This window comes from Capricornis sumatraensis, unplaced genomic scaffold (assembly GCF_032405125.1).
Source record: "Capricornis sumatraensis isolate serow.1 unplaced genomic scaffold, serow.2 scaffold3, whole genome shotgun sequence".
Classification (NCBI taxonomy): domain Eukaryota; kingdom Metazoa; phylum Chordata; class Mammalia; order Artiodactyla; family Bovidae; genus Capricornis; species Capricornis sumatraensis.
This window is the reverse complement of record NW_027184614.1, coordinates 2,702,398-2,722,992: the sequence shown is the minus strand read 5'-3', so window position 1 is coordinate 2,722,992 and position 20,595 is coordinate 2,702,398.

Below are 20,595 nucleotides of genomic sequence, written 5' to 3'. Positions count from 1 at the left end.
AAAGAGCTTCCTCTCCAATGGACTGAGACATCTGGGGGACTCTTGGAATTGTGGTACGACCATGGATTTCCTCTTGCCTTTCCTGTTGAGAGTGCCACCTCTTGAGATGCTACGGGAACGCCGGGAATTCTTTCCCGTTTTAAAGCAGGGAGAGGATCCCTCATCTCGAGCTACAAGGGGGAAACAGGGCTCCTCTGGATGTGGGCGGGACCATCGTGCTTCCTCTCGAGTGGAGACGGGTATGGGGGTGAACTTCTTGAGTAGCAGCAAGGGTGTGAAAGACCCTTTCAAAGTTCCAGAGGTTAGGTGTCATTAGTCTCCAGACGCCTCATCGGAAATAGGCCTCATCTCGCCTGGAAGGGAGAACTTCCTGGATTTTCTCGAGTTGCGGCAGGTGTTCTCGAGTTACGACGGGGACCTCAGGGACCCGCCCTGGTGGCATCAGGAGAGGCCAGTCCCCATGCGAGTTGCTAGGGGGCCTCTCAGTATTCCACTCCTGTCGATACCGGGGCCAAAAACCTTGTTTGGAGTCAGGGCCGGAACCGAGGATTCCTCTCAGGGGCTGACATGGATCTTTGGGTACTTCTGGAGTCTCCCCACTGGAGTCAGGCCTCGTTTCGAGTGGGGGCATGCACGAGCGCTTTTCTTCCAGGCTGTAGCAGCAATGTCACGCTTACCTCCGCGTGGATCAAAGGATCTGTGGTTTTCCCTCGAGGCTTTCCCTCGAGGCTTTCCCACAGGGCTGTCCCACTTGCCACCGTGGTGTGAGTCGATCCTCGGCGTGAAAGATGAGCCAGTGCAGGGCAAAGAGGTTCCTCTGGAATGGACTGAGACATCTGGGGGATTCTTGGAATGGTGGTACGACCATAGAGTTCCTCTCGCCTTTCCTGTTGAGAGTGCCTCCTCTTGAGATGCGACGGGAATGCCGGGAATTCTTTCCCGTTGAAAGCAGGGAAAGGATCCCTCATCTCGAGCTACGAGGGGGAAACGGGGCTCCTCTGGATATGGGCGGGACCATCGTGCTTCCTCTCGAGTGGAGACGGGTATGGCGGTGAACTTCTTGAGTTGCAGCAAGGGTGTGAAAGACCCTTTCGAAGTTCCAGAGGTTAGGTGTCATTAGTCTCCAGACGCCTCATTGGAAATAGGCCTCATCTCGCCTGGAAGGGAGAACTTCCTGGATTTTCTCGAGTTGCGGCAGGTGTTCTCGAGTTACGACGGGGACCTCAGGGACCCGCCATGGTGGCCTCAGGAAAGGCCAGTCCCCATGCGAGTTGCTAGGGGGCCTCTCAGGATTCCTCTCCCGTCGATACAGGGGCCAAAAACCTTGTGTGAAGTCAGGGCCGGAACCGGGGATTCCTCTCAGGGGCTGACATGGATCTTTGGGTACTTCTGGAGTCTCCCCAGGGGAGTCAGGCCTCGTTTCGAGTGGAGGCATGCACGTGCGCTTTCCTTCCAGGCTGTAGCAGCAATGTCACACTTCCTGTCGCGTGGATCAAAGGATCTGTGGTTTTCCCTCGAGGCTTTCCCTCGAGGCTTTCCCACAGGGCTGTCCCACGTGCCACCGTAGTGTGAGTCGATCCTCGGCGTGAAAGATGAGCCAGTGCAGGGAAAGAGGTTCCTCTGGAATGGACTGAGACATCTGGGGGACTCTTGGAATGGTGGTACGACCATGGAGTTCCTCTCGCCTTTCCTGTTGAGAGTGCCTCCTCTTGAGATGCGACGGGAACACCGGGAATTCTTTCCCGTTGAAAGCAGGGAAAGGATCCCTCATCTCGAGCTCCGAGGGGGAAACGGGGCTCCTCTGGATGTGGGCGGGACCATCGTGCTTCCTCTCGAGTGGAGACGGGTATGGCGGTGAACTTCTTGAGTTGCAGCAAGGGTGTGAATGACCCTTTCGAAGTTCCAGAGGTTAGGTGTCATTAGTCTCCAGACGCCTCATTGGAAGTAGGCCTCATCTCGCCTGGAAGGGAGAACTTCCTGGATTTTCTCGAGTTGCGGCAGGTGTTCTCGAGTTACGACGGGGACCTCAGGGACCCGCCCTGGTGGCCTCAGGAGAGGCCAGTCCCCATGCGAGTTGCTAGGGGGCCTCTCGGGATTCCTCTCCCGTGGATACCGGGGCCAAAAACCTTGTGTGGAGTCAGGGCCGGAACCGAGGATTCCTCTCAGGAGCTGACATGGATCTTTGGGTACTTCTGGAGTCTCCCCACTGGAGTCAGGCCTCGTTTCGTGTGGGGGCATGCACGAGCGCTTTTCTTCCAGGCTGTAGCAGCAATGTCACGCTTACCTTCGCGTGGATCAAAGGATCTGTGGTTTTCCCTCGAGGCTTTCCCTCGAGGCTTTCCCACAGGGCTGTCCCACTTGCCACCGTGGTGTGAGTCGATCCTCGGCGTGAAAGATGAGCCAGTGCAGGGCAAAGAGGTTCCTCTGGAATGGACTGAGACATCTGGGGGATTCTTGGAATGGTGGTACGACCATAGAGTTCCTCTCGCCTTTCCTGTTGAGAGTGCCTCCTCTTGAGATGCGAGGGGAATGCCGGGAATTCTTTCCCGTTGAAAGCAGGGAAAGGATCCCTCATCTCGAGCTACGAGGGGGAAACGGGGCTCCTCTGGATATGGGCGGGACCATCGTGCTTCCTCTCGAGTGGAGACGGGTATGGCGGTGAACTTCTTGAGGTGCAGCAAGGGTGTGAAAGACCCTTTCGAAGTTCCAGAGGTTAGGTGTCATTAGTCTCCAGACGCCTCATTGGAAATAGGCCTCATCTCGCCTGGAAAGGAGAACTTCCTGGATTTTCTCGAGTTGCGGCAGGAGTTCTCGAGTTACGACGGGGACCTCAGGGACGCGCCATGGTGGCCTCAGGAAAGGCCAGTCCCCATGCGAGTTGCTAGGGGGCCTCTCAGGATTCCTCTCCCGTCGATACCGGGGCCAAAAACCTTGTGTGGAGTCAGGGCCGGAACCGAGGTTTTCTCTCAGGGGTGACATGGAACTTTGGGTATTTCTGGAGTCTCCCCAGGGGAGTCAGGCCTCGTCTCGAGTGGGGGCATGCACGTGCGCTTTCCTTCCAGGCTGTAGCAGCAATGTCACGCTTCCCGTCGCGTGGATCAAAGGATCTGAGGTTTTCCCTCGAGGCTTTCCCACAGGGCTGTCCCACGTGCCACCGTGGTGTGAGTCGATCCTCGGCGTGAAAGATGAGCCAGTGCAGGGCAAAGAGGTTCCTCTGGAATGGACTGAGACATCTGGGGGACTCTTGGAATGGTGGTACGACCATGGAGTTCCTCTCTCCTTTCCTGTTGAGAGTGCCTCCTCTTGAGATGCGACGGGAACACCGGGAATTCTTTCCCGTTGAAAGCAGGGAAAGAATCCCTCATCTCGAGCTACGAGGGGGAAACGGGGCTCCTCTGGATGTGGGCGGGACCATCGTGCTTCCTCTCGAGTGGAGACGGGTATGGCGGTGAACTTCTTGAGTTGCAGCAAGGGTGTGAATGACCCTTTCGAAGTTCCAGAGGTTAGGTGTCATTAGTCTCCAGACGCCTCATTGGAAGTAGGCCTCATCTCGCCTGGAAGGGAGAACTTCCTGGATTTTCTCGAGTTGCGGCAGGTGTTCTCGAGTTACGACGGGGACCTCAGGGACCCACCATGCTGGCCTCAGGAAAGGCCAGTCCCCATGCGAGTTGCTAGGGGGCCTCTCAGGATTCCTCTCCCGTCGATACCGGGGCCAAAAACTTTGTGTGGAGTCAGGGTCGGAACCGAGGTTTCCTCTCAGAGGTGACATGGAACTTTGGGTATTTCTGGAGTCTCCCCAGGGGAGTCAGGCCTCGTCTCGAGTGGGGGCATGCATGTGCGCTTTCCTTCCAGGCTGTAGCAGCAATGTCACGCTTCCCGTCGCGTGGATCAAAGGATCTGTGGTTTTCCCTCGAGGCTTTCCCACAGGGCTGTCCCACGTGCCACCGTGGTGTGAGTCGATCCTCGGCGTGAAAGATGAGCCAGTGCAGGGCAAAGAGGTTCCTCTGGAATGGACTGAGACATCTGGGGGACTCTTGGAATGGTGGTACGACCATGGAGTTCCTCTCGCCTTTCCTGTTGAGAGTGCCTCCTCTTGAGATGCGACGGGAACGCCGGGAATTCTTTCCCGTTGAAAGCAGGGAAAGGATCCCTCATCTCGAGCTACGAGGGGGAAACGGGGCTCCTCTGGATGTGGGCGGGACCATCGTGCTTCCTCTCGAGTGGAGACGGGTATGGCGCTGAACTTCTTGAGTTGCAGCAAGGGTGTGAAAGACCCTTTCGAAGTTCCAGAGGTTAGGTGTCATTAGTCTCCAGACGCCTCATTGGAAATAGGCCTCATCTCGCCTGGAAGGGAGAACTTCCTGGATTTTCTCGAGTTGCGGCAGGTGTTCTCGAGTTACGACGGGGACCTCAGGGACCCGCCATGGTGGCCTCAGGAAAGGCCAGTCCCCATGCGAGTTGCTAGGGGGCCTCTCAGGATTCCTCTCCCGTCGATACCGGGGCCAAAAACCTTGTGTGAAGTCAGGGCCGGAACCGGGGATTCCTCTCAGGGGCTGACATAGATCTTTGGGTACTTCTGGAGTCTCCCCAGGGGAGTGAGGCCTCGTCTCGAGTGGGGGCATGCACGTGCGCTTTCCTTCCAGGCTGTAGCAGCAATGTCACGCTTCTCGTCGCGTGGATCAAAGGATCTGTGGTTTTCCCTCTAGGCTTTCCCTCGAGGCTTTCCCACAGGGTTGTCCAACGTGCCGCCGTGGTGTGAGTCGATCCTCGGCGTGAAAGATTAGCCAGTGCAGGGCAAAGAGGTTCCTCTGGAATGGACTGAGACATCTGGGGGACTCTTGGAATGGTGGTACGACCATGGAGTTCTTCTCGCCTTTCCTGTTGAGAGTGCCTCCTCTTGACATGCGACGGAAATGCCGGGAATTCTTTCCCGTTAAAAGCAGGGAAAGGATCCCTCATCTCGAGCTACGAGGGGAAACGGGGCTCCTCTGGATGTGGGCGGGACCATCGTGCTTCCTCTCGAGTGGAGACGGGTATGGCGGTGAACTTCTTGTGTTGCAGCAAGGGTGTGAAAGACCCTTTCGAAGTTCCAGAGGTTAGGTGTCATTAGTCTCCAGACGCCTCATTGGAAATAGGCCTCATCTCGCCTGGAAGCGAGAACATCCTGGATTTTCTCGAGTTGCGGCAGGTGTTCTCGAGTTACGACGGGGACCTCAGGGAACCGCCCTGGTGGCCTCAGGAAAGGCCAGTCACCATGCGAGTTGCTAGGGGGCCTCTCAGGATTCCTCTCCTGTCGATACCGGGGCCAAAAACCTTGTTTGGAATCAGGGCCGGAACCGAGGATTCCTCTCAGGGGCTGACATGGATCTTTGGGTACTTCTGGAGTCTCCCCACTGGAGTCAGGCCTCGTTTCAAGTGGGGGCATGCACGAGCGCTTTTCTTCCAGGCTGTAGCAGCAATGTCACACTTACCTTCGCGTGGATCAAAGGATCTGTGGTTTTCCCTCGAGGCTTTCCCTCGAGGCTTTCCCACAGGGCTGTCCCACTTGCCACCGTGGTGTGAGTCGATCCTCGGCGTGAAAGATGAGCCAGTGCAGGGCAAAGAGGTTCCTCTGGAATGGACTGAGACATCTGGGGGACTCTTGGAATGGTGGTACGACCATGGAGTTCCTCTCGCCTTTCCTGTTGAGAGTGCCTCCTCTTGAGATGCGACGGGAACGCCGGGAATTCTTTCCCGTTGAAAGCAGGGAAAGGATCCCTCATCTCGAGCTAGGAGGGGGTAACGGGGCTCCTCTGGATGTGGGCGGGACCATCGTGCTTCCTCTCGAGTGGAGACGGGTATGGCGGTGAACTTCTTGAGTAGCAGCAAGGGTGTGAAAGACCCTTTCGAAGTTCCAGAGGTTAGGTGTCATTAGTCTCCAGACGCCTCATCGGAAATAGGCCTCATCTCGCCTGGAAGGGAGAACTTCCTGGATTTTCTCGAGTTGCGGCAGGTGTTCTCGAGTTACGACGGGGACCTCAGGGACCCGCCATGGTGGCCTCAGGAAAGGCCAGTCCCCATGCGAGTTGCTAGGGGGCCTCTCAGGATTCCTCTCCCGTCGATACCGGGGCCAAAAACCTTGTGTGGAGTAAGGGCCGGAACCGAGGTTTTCTCTCAGGGGTGACATGGAACTTTGGGTATTTCTGGAGTCTCCCCAGGGGAGTCAGGCCTCGTCTCGAGTGGGGGCATGCACGTGCGCTTTCCTTCCAGGCTGTAGCAGCAATGTCACGCTTCCCGTCGCGTGGATCAAAGGATCTGTGGTTTTCCCTTGAGGCTTTCCCAGAGGGCTGTCCCACGTGCCACCGTGGTGTGAGTCGATCCTCGGCGTGAAAGATGAGCCAGTGCAGGGCAAAGAGGTTCCTCTGGAATGGACTGAGACATCTGGGGGACTCTTGGAATGGTGGTACGACCATGGAGTTCCTCTCGCCTTTCCTGTTGAGAGTGCCTCCTCTTGAGATGCGACGGGAACGCCGGGAATTCTTTCCCGTTGAAAGCAGGGAAAGGATCCCTCATCTCGAGCTACGAGGGGGAAACGGGGCTCCTCTGGATGTGGGCGGGACCATCGTGCTTCCTCTCGAGTGGAGACGGGTATGGCGGTGAACTTCTTGAGTAGCAGCAAGGGTGTGAAAGACCCTTTCGAAGTTCCAGAGGTTAGGTGTCATTAGTCTCCAGACGCCTCATCGGAAATAGGCCTCATCTCGCCTGGAAGGGAGAACTTCCTGGATTTTCTCGAGTTGCGGCAGGTGTTCTGGAGTTACGACGGGGACCTCAGGGACCCGCCATGGTGGCCTCAGGAAAGGCCAGTCCCCATTCGAGTTGCTAGGGGGCCTCTCAGGATCCCTCTCCCGTCGATACCGGGGCCAAAAACCTTGTGTGGAGTCAGGGCCGGAAACGAGGTTTCCTCTCAGGGGTGACATGGATCTTTGGGTACTTCTGGAGTATCCCTAGGGGAGTCAGGACTCGTCTCGAGTGGGGGCATGCACGTGCGCTTTACTTCCAGGCTGTAGCAGCAATGTCACGCTTCCCGTCGCGTGGATCAAAGGATCTGTGGTTTTCCCTCGAGGCTTTCCCTCGAGGCTTTCCCACAGGGCTGTCCCACGTGCCACCGTGGTATGAGTCGATCCTCGGCGTGAAAGATGAGCCAGTGCAGGGCAAAGAGCTTCCTCTCCAATGGACTGAGACATCTGGGGGACTCTTGGAATTGTGGTACGACCATGGATTTCCTCTTGCCTTTCCTGTTGAGAGTGCCACCTCTTGAGATGCTACGGGAACGCCGGGAATTCTTTCCCGTTTTAAAGCAGGGAGAGGATCCCTCATCTCGAGCTACAAGGGGGAAACAGGGCTCCTCTGGATGTGGGCGGGACCATCGTGCTTCCTCTCGAGTGGAGACGGGTATGGGGGTGAACTTCTTGAGTAGCAGCAAGGGTGTGAAAGACCCTTTCAAAGTTCCAGAGGTTAGGTGTCATTAGTCTCCAGACGCCTCATCGGAAATAGGCCTCATCTCGCCTGGAAGGGAGAACTTCCTGGATTTTCTCGAGTTGCGGCAGGTGTTCTCGAGTTACGACGGGGACCTCAGGGACCCGCCCTGGTGGCATCAGGAGAGGCCAGTCCCCATGCGAGTTGCTAGGGGGCCTCTCAGTATTCCACTCCTGTCGATACCGGGGCCAAAAACCTTGTTTGGAGTCAGGGCCGGAACCGAGGATTCCTCTCAGGGGCTGACATGGATCTTTGGGTACTTCTGGAGTCTCCCCACTGGAGTCAGGCCTCGTTTCGAGTGGGGGCATGCACGAGCGCTTTTCTTCCAGGCTGTAGCAGCAATGTCACGCTTACCTCCGCGTGGATCAAAGGATCTGTGGTTTTCCCTCGAGGCTTTCCCTCGAGGCTTTCCCACAGGGCTGTCCCACTTGCCACCGTGGTGTGAGTCGATCCTCGGCGTGAAAGATGAGCCAGTGCAGGGCAAAGAGGTTCCTCTGGAATGGACTGAGACATCTGGGGGATTCTTGGAATGGTGGTACGACCATAGAGTTCCTCTCGCCTTTCCTGTTGAGAGTGCCTCCTCTTGAGATGCGACGGGAATGCCGGGAATTCTTTCCCGTTGAAAGCAGGGAAAGGATCCCTCATCTCGAGCTACGAGGGGGAAACGGGGCTCCTCTGGATATGGGCGGGACCATCGTGCTTCCTCTCGAGTGGAGACGGGTATGGCGGTGAACTTCTTGAGTTGCAGCAAGGGTGTGAAAGACCCTTTCGAAGTTCCAGAGGTTAGGTGTCATTAGTCTCCAGACGCCTCATTGGAAATAGGCCTCATCTCGCCTGGAAGGGAGAACTTCCTGGATTTTCTCGAGTTGCGGCAGGTGTTCTCGAGTTACGACGGGGACCTCAGGGACCCGCCATGGTGGCCTCAGGAAAGGCCAGTCCCCATGCGAGTTGCTAGGGGGCCTCTCAGGATTCCTCTCCCGTCGATACAGGGGCCAAAAACCTTGTGTGAAGTCAGGGCCGGAACCGGGGATTCCTCTCAGGGGCTGACATGGATCTTTGGGTACTTCTGGAGTCTCCCCAGGGGAGTCAGGCCTCGTTTCGAGTGGAGGCATGCACGTGCGCTTTCCTTCCAGGCTGTAGCAGCAATGTCACACTTCCTGTCGCGTGGATCAAAGGATCTGTGGTTTTCCCTCGAGGCTTTCCCTCGAGGCTTTCCCACAGGGCTGTCCCACGTGCCACCGTAGTGTGAGTCGATCCTCGGCGTGAAAGATGAGCCAGTGCAGGGAAAGAGGTTCCTCTGGAATGGACTGAGACATCTGGGGGACTCTTGGAATGGTGGTACGACCATGGAGTTCCTCTCGCCTTTCCTGTTGAGAGTGCCTCCTCTTGAGATGCGACGGGAACACCGGGAATTCTTTCCCGTTGAAAGCAGGGAAAGGATCCCTCATCTCGAGCTCCGAGGGGGAAACGGGGCTCCTCTGGATGTGGGCGGGACCATCGTGCTTCCTCTCGAGTGGAGACGGGTATGGCGGTGAACTTCTTGAGTTGCAGCAAGGGTGTGAATGACCCTTTCGAAGTTCCAGAGGTTAGGTGTCATTAGTCTCCAGACGCCTCATTGGAAGTAGGCCTCATCTCGCCTGGAAGGGAGAACTTCCTGGATTTTCTCGAGTTGCGGCAGGTGTTCTCGAGTTACGACGGGGACCTCAGGGACCCGCCATGGTGGCCTCAGGAAAGGCCAGTCCCCATGCGAGTTGCTAGGGGGCCTCTCAGGATTCCTCTCCCGTCGATACCGGGGCCAAAAACCTTGTGTGAAGTCAGGGCCGGAACCGGGGATTCCTCTCAGGGGCTGACATGGATCTTTGGGTACTTCTGGAGTCTCCCCAGGGGAGTGAGGCCTCGTCTCGAGTGGGGGCATGCACGTGCGCTTTCCTTCCAGGCTGTAGCAGCAATGTCACGCTTCTCGTCGCGTGGATCAAAGGATCTGTGGTTTTCCCTCTAGGCTTTCCCTCGAGGCTTTCCCACAGGGTTGTCCCACGTGCCGCCGTGGTGTGAGTCGATCCTCGGCGTGAAAGATTAGCCAGTGCAGGGCAAAGAGGTTCCTCTGGAATGGACTGAGACATCTGGGGGACTCTTGGAATGGTGGTACGACCATGGAGTTCTTCTCGCCTTTCCTGTTGAGAGTGCCTCCTCTTGAGATGCGACGGAAATGCCGGGAATTCTTTCCCGTTAAAAGCAGGGAAAGGATCCCTCATCTCGAGCTACGAGGGGAAACGGGGCTCCTCTGGATGTGGGCGGGACCATCGTGCTTCCTCTCGAGTGGAGACGGGTATGGCGGTGAACTTCTTGTGTTGCAGCAAGGGTGTGAAAGACCCTTTCGAAGTTCCAGAGGTTAGGTGTCATTAGTCTCCAGACGCCTCATTGGAAATAGGCCTCATCTCGCCTGGAAGGGAGAACATCCTGGATTTTCTCGAGTTGCGGCAGGTGTTCTCGAGTTACGACGGGGACCTCAGGGAACCGCCCTGGTGGCCTCAGGAAAGGCCAGTCCCCATGCGAGTTGCTAGGGGGCCTCTCAGGTTTCCTCTCCTGTCGATACCGGGGCCAAAAACCGTGTTTGGAATCAGGGCCGGAACCGAGGATTCCTCTCAGGGGCTGACATGGATCTTTGGGTACTTCTGGAGTCTCCCCACTGGAGTCAGGCCTCGTTTCAAGTGGGGGCATGCACGAGCGCTTTTCTTCCAGGCTGTAGCAGCAATGTCACACTTACCTTCGCGTGGATCAAAGGATCTGTGGTTTTCCCTCGAGGCTTTCCCTCGAGGCTTTCCCACAGGGCTGTCCCACTTGCCACCGTGGTGTGAGTCGATCCTCGGAGTGAAAGATGAGCCAGTGCAGGGCAAAGAGGTTCCTCTGGAATGGACTGAGACATCTGGGGGACTCTTGGAATGGTGGTACGACCATGGAGTTCCTCTCGCCTTTCCTGTTGAGAGTGCCTCCTCTTGAGATGCGACGGGAACGCCGGGAATTCTATCCCGTTGAAAGCAGGGAAAGGATCCCTCATCTCGAGCTAGGAGGGGGAAACGGGGCTCCTCTGGATGTGGGCGGGACCATCGTGCTTCCTCTCGAGTGGAGACGGGTATGGCGGTGAACTTCTTGAGTAGCAGCAAGGGTGTGAAAGACCCTTTCGAAGTTCCAGAGGTTAGGTGTCATTAGTCTCCAGACGCCTCATCGGAAATAGGCCTCATCTCGCCTGGAAGGGAGAACTTCCTGGATTTTCTCGAGTTGCGGCAGGTGTTCTCGAGTTACGACGGGGACCTCAGGGACGCGCCATGGTGGCCTCAGGAAAGGCCAGTCCCCATGCGAGTTGCTAGGGGGCCTCTCAGGATTCCTCTCCCGTCGATACCGGGGCCAAAAACCTTGTGTGGAGTAAGGGCCGGAACCGAGGTTTTCTCTCAGGGGTGACATGGAACTTTGGGTATTTCTGGAGTCTCCCCAGGGGAGTCAGGCCTCGTCTCGAGTGGGGGCATGCACGTGCGCTTTCCTTCCAGGCTGTAGCAGCAATGTCACGCTTCCCGTCGCGTGGATCAAAGGATCTGTGGTTTTCCCTCGAGGCTTTCCCACAGGGCTGTCCCACGTGCCACCGTGGTGTGAGTCGATCCTCGGCGTGAAAGATGAGCCAGTGCAGGGCAAAGAGGTTCCTCTGGAATGGACTGAGACATCTGGGGGACTCTTGGAATGGTGGTACGACCATGGAGTTCCTCTCGCCTTTCCTGTTGAGAGTGCCTCCTCTTGAGATGCGACGGGAACGCCGGGAATTCTTTCCCGTTGAAAGCAGGGAAAGGATCCCTCATCTCGAGCTACGAGGGGGAAACGGGGCTCCTCTGGATGTGGGCGGGACCATCGTGCTTCCTCTCGAGTGGAGACGGGTATGGCGGTGAACTTCTTGAGTAGCAGCAAGGGTGTGAAAGACCCTTTCGAAGTTCCAGAGGTTAGGTGTCATTAGTCTCCAGACGCCTCATCGGAAATAGGCCTCATCTCGCCTGGAAGGGAGAACTTCCTGGATTTTCTCGAGTTGCGGCAGGTGTTCTGGAGTTACGACGGGGACCTCAGGGACCCGCCATGGTGGCCTCAGGAAAGGCCAGTCCCCATGCGAGTTGCTAGGGGGCCTCTCAGGATCCCTCTCCCGTCGATACCGGGGCCAAAAACCTTGTGTGGAGTCAGGGCCGGAAACGAGGTTTCCTCTCAGGGGTGACATGGATCTTTGGGTACTTCTGGAGTATCCCTAGGGGAGTCAGGACTCGTCTCGAGTGGGGGCATGCACGTGCGCTTTACTTCCAGGCTGTAGCAGCAATGTCACGCTTCCCGTCGCGTGGATCAAAGGATCTGTGGTTTTCCCTCCAGGCTTTCCGTCGAGGCTTTCCCACAGGGCTGTCCCACGTGCCACCGTGGTGTGAGTCGATCCTCGGCGTGAAAGATGAGCCAGTGCAGGGCAAAGAGCTTCCTCTCCAATGGACTGAGACATCTGGGGGACTCTTGGAATTGTGGTACGACCATGGATTTCCTCTCGCCTTTCCTGTTGAGAGTGCCTCCTCTTGAGATGCTACGGGAACGCCGGGAATTCTTTCCCGTTGAAAGCAGGGAGAGGATCCCTCATCTCGAGCTACAAGGGGGAAACAGGGCTCCTCTGGATGTGGGCGGGACCATCGTGCTTCCTCTCGAGTGGAGACGGGTATGGGGGTGAACTTCTTGAGTAGCAGCAAGGGTGTGAAAGACCCTTTCAAAGTTCCAGAGGTTAGGTGTCATTAGTCTCCAGACGCCTCATCGGAAATAGGCCTCATCTCGCCTGGAAGGGAGAACTTCCTGGATTTTCTCGAGTTGCGGCAGGTGTTCTCGAGTTACGACGGGGACCTCAGGGACCCGCCCTGGTGGCATCAGGAGAGGCCAGTCCCCATGCGAGTTGCTAGGGGGCCTCTCAGTATTCCACTCCTGTCGATACAGGGGCCAAAAACCTTGTTAGGAGTCAGGGCCGGAACCGAGGATTCCTCTCAGGGGCTGACATGGATCTTTGGGTACTTCTGGAGTCTCCCCACTGGAGTCAGGCCTCGTTTCGAGTGGGGGCATGCACGAGCGCTTTTCTTCCAGGCTGTAGCAGCAATGTCACGCTTACCTCCGCGTGGATCAAAGGATCTGTGGTTTTCCCTCGAGGCTTTCCCTCGAGGCTTTCCCACAGGGCTGTCCCACGTGCCACCGTGGTGTGAGTCGATCCTCGGCGTGAAAGATGAGCCAGTGCAGGGCAAAGAGGTTCCTCTGGAATGGACTGAGACATCTGGGGGATTCTTGGAATGGTGGTACGACCATAGAGTTCCTCTCGCCTTTCCTGTTGAGAGTGCCTCCTCTTGAGATGCGACGGGAATGCCGGGAATTCTTTCCCGTTGAAAGCAGGGAAAGGATCCCTCATCTCGAGCTACGAGGGGGAAACGGGGCTCCTCTGGATATGGGCGGGACCATCGTGCTTCCTCTCGAGTGGAGACGGGTATGGCGGTGAACTTCTTGAGTTGCAGCAAGGGTGTGAAAGACCCTTTCGAAGTTCCAGAGGTTAGGTGTCATTAGTCTCCAGACGCCTCATCGGAAATAGGCCTCATCTCGCCTGGAAGGGAGAACTTCCTGGATTTTCTCGAGTTGCGGCAGGTGTTCTCGAGTTACGACGGGGACCTCAGGGACCCGCCATGGTGGCCTCAGATAAGGCCAGTCCCCATGCGAGTTGCTAGGGGGCCTCTCAGGATTCCTCTCCCGTCGATACTGGGGCCAAAAACCTTGTGTGGAGTCAGGGCCGGAACCGAGGTTCCTCTCAGGGGTGACATGGAACTTTGGGTATTTCTGGAGTCTCCCCAGGGGAGTCAGGCCTCGTCTCGAGTGGGGGCATGCACGTGCGCTTTCCTTCCAGGCTGTAGCAGCAATGTCACGCTTCCCGTCGCGTGGATCAAAGGATCTGTGGTTTTCCCTCGAGGCTTTCCTTCGAGGCTTTGCCACAGGGCTGTCCCACGTGCCACAGTGGTGTGAGTCGATCCTCGGCGTGAAAGATGAGCCAGTGCAGGGCAAAGAGGTTCCTCTGGAATAGACTGAGACATCTGGGGGACTCTTGGAATGGTGGTACGACCATGGAGTTCCTCTCGCCTTTCCTGTTGAGAGTGCCTCCTCTTGAGATGCGACGGGAACGCCGGGAATTCTTTCCCGTTGAAAGCAGGGAAAGGATCCCTCATCTCGAGCTACGAGGGGGAAACGGGGCTCCTCTGGATGTGGGCGGGACCATCGTGCTTCCTCTCGAGTGGAGACGGATATGGAGGTGAACTTCTTGAGTAGCAGCAAGGGTGTGAAAGACCCTTTCCAAGTTCCAGAGGTTAGGTGTCATTAGTCTCCAGACGCCTCATCGGAAATAGGCCTCATCTCGCCTGGAAGGGAGAACTTCCTGGATTTTCTCGAGTTGCGGCAGGTGTTCTCGAGTTACGACGGGGACCTCAGGGACCCGCCCTGGTGGCCTCAGGAGAGGCCAGTCCCCATGCGAGTTGCTAGGGGGCCTCTCGGGATTCCTCTCCCGTCGATACCGGGGCCAAAAACCTTGTGTGGAGTCAGGGCCGGAACCGAGGATTCCTCTCAGGGGCTGACATGGATCTTTGGGTACTTCTGGAGTCTCCCCAGGGGAGTCAGGCCTCGTCTCGAGTGGGGGCATGCATGTGCGCTTTCCTTCCAGGCTGTAGCAGCAATGTCACGCTTCCCATGGCGTGGATCAAAGGATCTGTGGTTTTCCCTCGAGGCTTTCCCTCGAGGCTTTCCCACAGGGCTGTCCCACGTGCCACCGTGGTGTGAGTCGATCCTCGGCGTGAAAGATGAGCCAGTGCAGGGCAAAGAGGTTCCTCTGGAATGGACTGAGACATCTGGGGGACTCTTGGAATGGTGGTACGACCATGGAGTTTCTCTCGCCTTTCCTGTTGAGAGTGCCTCCTGTTGAGATGCGACGGGAACGCCGGGAATTCTTTCCCGTTGAAAGCAGGGAAAGGATCCCTCATCTCGAGCTACGAGGGTGAAACGGGGCTCCTCTGGATGTGGGCGGGACCATCGTGCTTCCTCTCGAGTGGAGACGGGTATGGCGGTGAACTTCTTGAGTTGCAGCAAGGGTGTGAAAGACCCTTTCGAAGTTCCAGAGGTTAGGTGTCATTAGTCTCCAGACGCCTCATCGGAAATAGGCCTCATCTCGCCTGGAAGGGAGAACTTCCTGGATTTTCTCGAGTTGCGGCAGGTGTTCTCGAGTTACGACGGGGACCTCAGGGACCCGCCCTGGTGGCCTCAGGAGAGGCCAGTCCCCATGCGAGTTGCTAGGGGGCCTCTCGGGATTCCTCTCCCGTCGATACCGGGGCCAAAAACCTTGTGTGGAGTCAGGGTTGGAACCGAGGATTACTCTCAGGAGCTGACATGGATCTTTGGGTACTTCTGGAGTCCCACCAGGGGAGTCAGGCCTCTTCTCGATTGGGGGCATGCACGTGTGCTTTCCTTCCAGGCTGTAGCAGCAATGTCACGCTTCCCGTCGCGTGGATCAAAGGATCTGTGGTTTTCCCTCGAGGCTTTCCCACAGGGCTGTCCCACGTGCCACCGTGGTGTGAGTCGATCCTCGGCGTGAAAGATGAGCCAGTGCAGGGCAAAGAGGTTCCTCTGGAATGGACTGAGACATCTGGGGGACTCTTGGAATGGTGGTACGACCATGGAGTTCCTCTCGCCTTTCCTGTTGAGAGTGCCTCCTCTTGAGATGCGACGGGAACGCCGGGAATTCTTTCCCGTTGAAAGCAGGGAAAGGATCCCTCATCTCGAGCTCCGAGGGGGAAATGGGGCTCCTCTGGATGTGGGCGGGACCATCGTGCTTCCTCCCGAGTGGACACGGGTATGGCGGTGAACTTCTTGAGTTGCAGCAAGGGTGTGAAAGACCCTTTCGAAGTTCCAGAGTTTAGGTGTCATTAGTCTGCAGACGCCTCATCGGAAATAGGCCTCATCTCGCCTGGAAGGGAGAACTTCCTGGATTTTCTCGAGTTGCGGCAGGTGTTCTCGAGTTACGACGGGGACCTCAGGGACCCGCCCTGGTGGCCTCAGGAGAGGCCAGTCCCCATGCGAGTTGCTAGGGGGCCTCTCGGGATTCCTCTCCGGTCGATACCGGGGCCAAAAGCCTTGTGTGGAGTCAGGGCCGGAACCGAGCATTCCTCTCAGGGGTGACATGGATCTTTGGGTACTTCTGGAGTCTCCCCAGGGGAGTCAGGCCTCGTCTCGAGTGGGGGCATGCACGTGCGCTTTCCTTCCAGGCTGTAGCAGCAATGTCACGCTTCCCGTCGCGTGCATCAAAGGATCTGTGGTTTTCCCTCGAGGCTTTCCCACAGGGCTGTCCCACGTGCCACCGTGGTGTGAGTCGATCCTCGGCGTGAAAGATGAGCCAGTGCAGGGCAAAGAGGTTCCTCTGGAATGGACTGAGACATCTGGGGGACTCTTGGAATGGTGGTACGACCATGGAGTTCCTCTCGCCTTTCCTGTTGAGAGTGCCTCCTCTTGAGATGCGACGGGAACGCCGGGAATTCTTTCCCGTTGAAAGCAGGGAAAGGATCCCTCATCTCGAGCTCCGAGGGGGAAACGGGGCTCCTCTGGATGTGGGCGGGACCATCGTGCTTCCTCTCGAGTGGAGACGGGTATGGCGGTGAACTTCTTGAGTTGCAGCAAGGGTGTGAAAGACCCTTTCGACGTTCCAGAGTTTAGGTGTCATTAGTCTCCAGACGCCTCATCGGAAATAGGCCTCATCTCGCCTGGAAGGGAGAACTTCCTGGATTTTCTCGAGTTGCGGCAGGTGTTCTCGAGTTACGACGGGGACCTCAGGGACCCGCCCTGGTGGCCTCAGGAGAGGCCAGTCCCCATGCGAGTTGCTAGGGGGCCTCTCGGGATTCCTCTCCCGTCGATACCGGGGCCAAAAACCTTGTGTGGAGTCAGGGCCGGAACCGAGGATTCCTCACAGGGGTGATATGGATCTTTGGGTACTTCTGGAGTCTCCCAAGGGGAGTCAGGCCTCGTCTCGAGTGGGGGCATGCACGTGCGCTTTCCTTCCAGGCTGTAGCAGCAATGTCACGCTTCCCGTCGCGTGCATCAAAGGATCTGTGGTTTTCCCTCGAGGCTTTCCCTCGAGGCTTTCCCGCAGGGCTGTCCCACGTTCCACCGTGTTGTGAGTCGATCCTCGGCGTGAAAGATGAGCCAGTGCAGGGCAAAGAGGTTCCTCTGGAATGGACTGAGACATCTGGGGGACTCTTGGAATGGTGGTACGACCATGGAGTTCCTCTCGCCTTTCCTGTTGAGAGTGCCTCCTCTTGAGATGCGACGGGAACGCCGGGAATTCTTTCCCGTTGAAAGCAGGGAAAGGATCCCTCATCTCGAGCTCCGAGGGGGAAACGGGGCTCCTCTGGATGTGGGCGGGACCATCGTGCTTCCTCTCGAGTGGAGACGGGTATGGCGGTGAACTTCTTGAGTTGCAGCAAGGGTGTGAAAGACCCTTTCGAAGTTCCAGAGTTTAGGTGTCATTAGTCTCCAGACGCCTCATCGGAAATAGGCCTCATCTCGCCTGGAAGGGAGAACTTCCTGGATTTTCTCGAGTTGCGGCAGGTGTTCTCGAGTTACGACGGGGACCTCAGGGACCGGCCCTGGTGGCCTCAGAAGAGGCCAGTCCCCATGCGAGTTGCTAGGGGGCCTCTCGGGATTCCTCTCCCGTCGATACCGGGGCCAAAAAGCTTGTGTGGAGTCAGGGCCGGAACCGAGGATTCCTCTCAGGGGCTGACATGGATCTTTGGGTACTTCTGGAGTCTCCCCAGGGGAGTCAGGCCTCGTCTCGAGTGGGGGCATGCACGTGCGCTTTCCTTCCAGGTTGTAGCAGCAATGTCACGCTTCCCGTCGCGTGGATCAAAGGATCTGTGGTTTTCCCTCGAGGCTTTCCCTCGAGGCTTTCCCACAGGGCTGTCCCACGTGCCACCGTGGTGTGAGTCGATCCTCGGCGTGAAAGATGAGCCAGTGCAGGGCAAAGAGGTTCCTCTGGAATGGACTGAGACATCTGGGGGACTCTTGGAATGGTGGTACGACCATGGAGTTCCTCTCGCCTTTCCTGTTTAGAGTGCCTCCTCTTGAGATGCGACGGGAACGCCGGGAATTCTTTCCCGTTGAAAGCAGGGAAAGGATCCCTCATCTCGAGCTACGAGGGGGAAACGGGGCTCATCTGGATGTGGGCGGGACCATCGTGCTTCCTCTCGAGTGGAGACGGGTATGGCGGTGAACTTCTTGAGTTGCAGCAAGGGTGTGAAAGACCCTTTCGAAGTTCCAGAGGTTTGGTGTCATTAGTCTCCCGAGGCCTCATCGGAAATAGGCCTCATCTCGCCTGGAAGGGAGAACTTCCTGGATTTTCTCGAGTTGCGGCAGGTGTTCTCGAGTTACGACGGGGACCTCAGGGACCCGCCCTGGTGGCCTCAGGAGAGGCCAGTCCCCATGCGAGTTGCTAGGGGGTCTCTCGGGATTCCTCTCCCGTCGATACCGGGGCCAAAAAGCTTGTGTGGAGTCAGGGCCGGAACCGAGGATTCTTCTCAGGGGCTGACATGGATCTTTGGGTACTTCTGGAGTCTCCCCAGGGGAGTCAGGCCTCGTCTCGAGTGGGGGCATGCATGTGCGCTTTCCTTCCAGGCTGTAGCAGCAATGTCATGCTTCCCGTCGCGTGGATCAAAGGATCTGTGGTTTTCCCTCGAGGCTTTCCCTCGAGGCTTTCCCACAGGGCTGTCCCACGTGCCACCGTGTTGTGAGTCGATCCTCGGCGTGAAAGATGAGCCAGTGCAGGGCAAAGAGGTTCCTCTGAAATGGACTGAGACATCTGGGGGACTCTTGGAATGGTGGTACGACCATGGAGTTCCTCTCGCCTTTCCTGTTGAGAGTGCCTCCTCTTGAGATGCGACGGGAACGCCGGGAATTCTTTCCCGTTGAAAGCAGGGAAAGGATCCCTCATCTCGAGCTACGAGGGGGAAACGGGGCTCCTCTGGATGTGGGCGGGACCATCGTGCTTCCTCTCGAGTGGAGACGAGTATGGCGGTGAACTTCTTGAGTTGCACCAAGGGTGTGAAAGACCCTTTCGAAGTTCCAGAGGTTTGGTGTCATTAGTCTCCAGAGGCGTCATCGGAAATAGGCCTCATCTCGCCTGGAAGGGAGAACTTCCTGGATTTTCTCGAGTTGCGGCAGGTGTTCTCGAGTTACGACGGGGACCTCAGGGACCCGCCCTGGTGGCCTCAGGAGAGGCCAGTCCCCATGCGAGTTGCTAGGGGGCCTCTCGGGATTCCTCTCCCGTCGATACCGGGGCCAAAATCCTTGTGTGGAGTCAGGGCCGGAACCGAGGATTCCTCTCAGGGGCTGACATGGATCTTTGGGTACTTCTGGAGTCTCCCCAGTGGAGTCAGACCTCGTCGCGAGTGGGGGCATGCACGTGCGCTTCCTTCCAGGCTGTAGCAGCAATGTCACGCTTCCCGTCGCGTGGATCAAAGGATCTGTGGTTTTCCCTCGAGGCTTTCCCTCGAGGCTTTCCCACAGGGCTGTCCCACGTGCCACCGTGGTGTGAGTCGATCCTCGGCGTGAAAGATGAGCCAGTGCAGGGCAAAGAGGTTCCTCAGGAATGGACTGAGACATCTGGGGGACTCTTGGAATGGTGGTACGACCATGGAGATCCTCGCGCCTTTCCTGTTGAGAGTGCCTCCTCTTGAGATGCGACGGGAACGCCGGGAATTCTTTCCCGTTGAAAGCAGGGAAAGGATCCCTCATCTCGAGCACCGAGGGGAAAACGGGGCTCCTCTGGATGTGGGCGGGACCATCGTGCTTCCTCTCGAGTGGATACGGGTATGGCGGTGAACTTCTTGAGTTGCACCAAGGGTGTGAAAGACCCTTTCAAAGTTCCAGAGGTTAGGTGTCATTAGTCTCCAGACGCCTCATCGGAAATAGGCCTCATCTCGCCTGGAAGGGAGAACTTCCTGGATTTTCTCGAGTTGCGGCAGGTGTTCTTAAGTTACGACGGGGAACTCAGGGACCCGCCCTGGTGGCCTCAGGAGAGGCCATTCCCCATGCGAGTTGCTAGGGGGCCTCTCGGGATTCCTCTCCCGTCGATACCGGGGCCAAAAACCTTGAGTGGAGTCAGGGCCGGAACCGAGGATTCCTCTCAGGGGCTGACATGGATCTTTGGGTACTTCTGGAGTCTCCCCAGGGGAGTCAGGCCTCGTCTCGAGTGGGGGCATGCACGTGCGCTTTCCTTCCAGGCTGTAGCAGCAATGTCACGCTTCCCGTCACGTGCATCAAAGGATCTGTGGTTTTCCCTCGAGGCTTTCCCTCGAGGCTTTCCCACAGGGCTGTCCCACGTGCCACCGTGGTGTGAGTCGATCCTCGGCGTGAAAGATGAGCCAGTGCAGGGCAAAGAGTTTCCTCTGGAATGGACTGAGACATCTGGGGGACTCTTGGAATGGTGGTACGACCATGGAGTTCCTCTCGCCTTTCCTGTTTAGAGTGCCTCCTCTTGAGATGCGACGGGAACGCCGGGAATTCTTTCCCGTTGAAAGCAGGGAAAGGATCCCTCATCTCGCGCTACGAGGGGGAAACGGGGCTCCTCTGGATGTGGGCGGGACCATCGTGCTTCCTCTCGAGTGGAGACGGGTATGGCGGTGAACTTCTTGAGTTGCAGCAAGGGTGTGAAAGACCCTTTCGAAGTTCCAGAGGTTTGGTGTCATTAGTCTCCAGAGGCCTCATCGGAAATAGGCCTCATCTCGCCTGGAAGGGAGAACTTCCTGGATTTTCTCGAGTTGCGGCAGGTGTTCTCGAGTTACGACGGGGACCTCAGGGACCCGCCCTGGTGGCCTCCGGAGAGGCCAGTCCCCATGCGAGTTGCTAGGGGGCCTCTCGGGATTCCTCTCCCGTCGATACCGGGGCCAAAAAGCTTGTGTGGAGTCAGGGCCGGAACCGAGGATTCCTCTCAGGGGCTGACATGGATCTTTGGGTACTTCT